Here is a 4,520-nt window from a genome sequence, read left to right as displayed (position 1 = left end):
GGCTCCGAGAAGAGGGAATGGGGGACACTGCCCAGGGGCCCCCGGGGCCAGAATCCCCCTGAGGGCTTCCCCCCAGCCTCAGTTTCCAGACCCCTCCAGGGACCCCCATCATGATCATCTGCCAGCTCAGCGCCCCCCGCCCCACTTCCTCCCAGGTTTCTAGAGAGAGTGTGTGCAGACTTGACCCCAGGCTCGTCGGGGGGACCTCTAAAAAGGTCCCACTGGGGGCCCCTACGGGACAGACAGCGGCCTCAGCCTCCCCCTGCTTCCAGTACAACTCCTGCCCCCGTGCGGTGCCAACACAGCTGCGCCCCACAGCTCAGGCCCCCCAACTTTGACCAAGATCGTCCCCCGCACACCCTTCCCGCCTGCCTTGAAGTTGACAGCCCCGTGGAAGCTCTGTAATAAACGGTACTCCTGTGACCCGTTCCTCCCTGGGGCTCACCCTGGCCTGGGGAGGGGGACAGGATGCTGCCCCGGGAGGGTGGGACAAGGGAAGGGGCCTCTTTGTCTTCGGGACTCAAGACAGCCCCAGTTTCATCAACAGGGTCGGCGCCGCCAACACGCTTGCCAGCACCCACTGTGTGCCTGGCTGGTACTGAGCCCCCACCTGCCTTAGAGCTGTGGGTCCTCCCTCAGCCCCGAGACCACCGTCACCCCTTGTTGTACGGCGGAAGAAGTGGAGGCTCAGAGAAGGTCTCCCCTGCCGGTAGCATGGGCGCCAGTCACCGTGAGGGGGAGTCCTCCAGGCAAGATTGCTCAGAGAAGGGGGTTAGGCTCCAGGTGTGACGGGCCATGCTGCGGGGAGACCCCAGCTCACACTCTGGTTACAGGTCCGGGTCCTGCCACCACTGATTCCGTGGCCAGGGGCAAGATTCTGATTCTTCTGTGAGTCCGGGTCATTTCTTAGGTAGAGCTGGTTTCCGGGCGGAGGTGAGCAGCGTTAAGGCCTGGCACTGGGTGGTCCCTGAGGTGGAAGCCAGGCGATGGAGGGGCCCGGGGACAGCGTACGTGGTCCTGCTGACCTCAGGCTGGCCCAGATGCTGCCGGAGGATGTGGCACAGCCGGGGGGCATCAGAGCAGCCTCCCTGAAGGAGGTGCCCGTGCGTGGAGGCGGGGCAGGGCTGCACGGGAAACCCCGGGACCCAGCCAGGCCCAAGTCGCTCCCCACAGCCTTTTGTGTCGTTTCTACTCTGGGCCCCACCTGGGCTGTCTGGGACAAAATCTACCGGGGGGAGGAGGGGACCCATCACGCAGGGAACAGGGGTCTGGGTATTTCATTCCGGGGGTGGAGGCTGTCGAAACTTCTAAAACCCATCATCTGCAGAATGGGGATGTCTGCCCCCCACCCCACAGGCGACAAGGGGGCGGGTAGACGCAATCTTGTGCGGTAGTCACTGGGCCCAGCACAGGGTAGGAATGTCGGCTGTCTTTGGAGAAGGATATGGGGGGGACTGGGGTGCACAGCAGCCGAGTAGAAGAGGTGGAGTATAGGGCTTTGGAGACCCCCAGTAGAGATGGATGCCGGCAGGTCTGAGGGGTTGGGGAAGTCACCAACGGTCCGTGCACCTGCTCTGGGAAGACACAGCAGGGCCGCAGGAGGAGTGGAAGGCTGGGGACCACGGCTGAGGCTCCAGAGAACAAGGCACTCAGCCAGGGTAAGGGGCACCGCGACATGGGGAATCGAGAAGGCGGCTCTGGATTGGGCAAGCACTTGGTCTCTACTGCCTGCGTTTGCCGTGTCCTCTGACGGCTTCCCCTCACCTCCAGGGGTTTCCTGCCTCCCTGCCCACTAATCATGTGGATGGGTGGGAAGGCAGGAGGGCGGGAGGAGGGGTCCAGGGGTGGGCACCAAGAAGTCCTTCCCAGTCTCCCCTCCTCCTGCTCCATACCCTTCCTCCCACCACCCCCTCTCTTTAGTCTCCAGCCCACATAGCTTAGCTTAGGTCCCCAGACACCTATCCACGCTGCCCGCAACTCTTGTCTTAGCTGGCGAACCCCTGAACATCCCTCAAAACCCAGTTTGGATGACACCTCCCCCCAGAAGACTTCCTGTCGCCCCAGGGGAAGAATTAATCCCTTCCTCACCTTCGCTGGCTCTTAGTGGTGGGTCACCCAGGGTCACAAAATGACAGAGAGTGGCCTCACGCGGGACTGGATGCTCCCCAGAGGCGGGAACCAGAGCATCTGCTTCCCTTCTGAAGGTGCCAGGCGGGAAAGGGACACACTTTCTTTGCATGAAAGCCACTGCCAATCTGTGTGCCTAGGGATACTTCTCCCTAGAGGGGGGGAGGGGTCTTTTTTCTAATCGGCACAGAGGCCTGAAGTAGACCCGGAGTGGCCCAGGGGTGAACTCAGGGTGGTCGGGATGATGGTCGCGGCCATGATGGCTCCGCCCCTTCTTGGTGTGTGATCGTGGACAGGCCACTTCAGCCCCGCCCCCCGACCTCGGTGTCCTCATCTGTAATCCGGAGCTGCCACCTACCGAAGTGGCTTTGAGGAGCAGATGGGACAACAAAATGAGACAAAGCCCGTGAAGTCCTGAAGGACATCTCAGAAGAGGCAGCTAGCCTCAGAAATCAGCCAAGCTCACTGCTGCCTCCTAGCGGTGGGGGAGGCAAGAGAACCAGCGAGAAGGCCCAGGCCCAGGGCCACCAGAGGGACTGAGAGGAAAGGTCCGGTGCTCTGAAGTCAGAGGGACCCAGGTTTGAATCTGTCCCTTAAGATTCCTGACTGAGGGGCACCTGCCTAGTCCCTCTCCTGGATCATAGCCCCTGGCTGACTGGGCTTCTGCAGGGACAGAGAGATGAGGGGACGGCACACAGTAGGTGCTCATGAAATGACCGCTCCCTTCTTCCCAAGATGACGGTTGAGATGCACCGCTGGGCTAGAACTCTGGCCGAGGACCAGGAAGACCCAAGCCTCTCCCAGGCCTCCTGAGTATGGCAAGATCCCAGGGATGACGTGGGGCCCACAGGCTCCCCAACAGTGCCTGGTGTTTTGAACCAAAGCTTATCTGACCGTCATGCCCACCCCAGTCAGAGCATCGCCCCGCCCCAGACCACCCAAACCCAGCTTGGAGGCTCTGCTTTGGCCCCAGAACGTAAACAGACAGAGGGAGCTGGAAACTAATTGCAAAATTTATTCCAGGGCTGCAAGGGCTGGGGGGATTCTTAAGGGCACTTCTCATTTCGGGGCTGTGGGTCTCTGGCCTTGGCAGGGGCACATGTTTCAGTGGGCAGGGGCGGGGACAAAGACAGGGCGGTGGGAGGCAAGGGGGGCATGGATGCCCAGTCACCTCCAACTGGGCGGGCTCAGCACAAGCTGCAATGGCAACGTGAAAGCAGGAAAGACGGCAGACACCCAGCCCGGGGACCAAGGAGAGCCAAGGCCTCCCCTAGCGCCTGGCCCTGGAGAGTGTCCTTCAGGACACAGGGCAGGAGGAGGCCAGGGAGCGGAGACCCAGCTTCAAAGGTTTGCAGCAAGGGATCCAATGGGATGGGGCCAATGCAGAAGGGGCTTATCAGCAGTGTCCCCCGTCTGGAGACCCATACACCCTCCTCAAGTTCACCCGTATTCCCACACACACAGACTCTGAGCCCCGACAGGACATCCTGCTGTTCATCGAAGGAGGGGCAAGCAACAGCTCCTCTCCGGACCAAAACAATGGTCCAGCACGACCCACGGGGTCCTTGGCACGCGGTGTTTGGAGAGAAACCATAGGCTGTACTTGGGGCTAATCCTCAAGTCCCAGCCTCAGTCCTCAAATCTGTTCCCTGCCCCACCCCCCACTACATACCCACCTTTCCAAGAGTATGTAGATTACTAGATTAAAAAACGAAGCCCCCAAACCCACAAACCTCTTGACTACAGCCTTTGCAGACACATACCAGCCTGGGCTGGCCAACTATGGGTGGGGCTAGAATGTTCTAGCTCCCCGGCGAGAGAGGGATAGAAACTTCTCCTTCGGTGGGAGAGAGATAGAGAGAGCTGACTGCGGAGAAATTCTTTTCAGACAGCAAGTCACATTCTCCCCTGCACGAGTCAGAGGGGGTGGAAGGGCTGGGGAGGAGGGCTTGGTCCTAACCCGCCCCCTAGTGTCCTCTTGGCCCCACAGTGCCTGCCTGACCAACTTCACCAACTCAGTGACCCCTCGTTGACAGAACAGAGGTCTGCCCTTCTGGTCTCTGGGAGGGAGTTCTGGAGACCCTCTCTTCTCCTCCACTTGGTGCCCCCTCAACGTCTCTCTGCTTCTGTTTCCCGGAGAGGGGAAAGGGACAACTTGGGACCCAAGGGACATGGAGGCCCACCAGGGAATCCCGAGCCTCCTCCCCGGACCTGTGCGTCCAGACTCCAGGACAGGCAGGGGAGCAAGGGGAGGGTGAGAGGGTGGTTAGCAGCCGCCTTCTCGGGGGCCCTCCGAGCGGGGACCACCCTACCTCCACCAGACCCCGTCCCCCCTCACCCACCTTCCCAGACACAGGGCTGCAGAGAGCGCAGGGGCAGGGGCGTGCAGGGTG

This window comes from Meles meles, chromosome 11, assembly GCF_922984935.1.
Source record: "Meles meles chromosome 11, mMelMel3.1 paternal haplotype, whole genome shotgun sequence".
NCBI classification, from domain to species: Eukaryota; Metazoa; Chordata; class Mammalia; order Carnivora; family Mustelidae; genus Meles; species Meles meles.
This window is presented reverse-complemented; position numbering follows the sequence as displayed.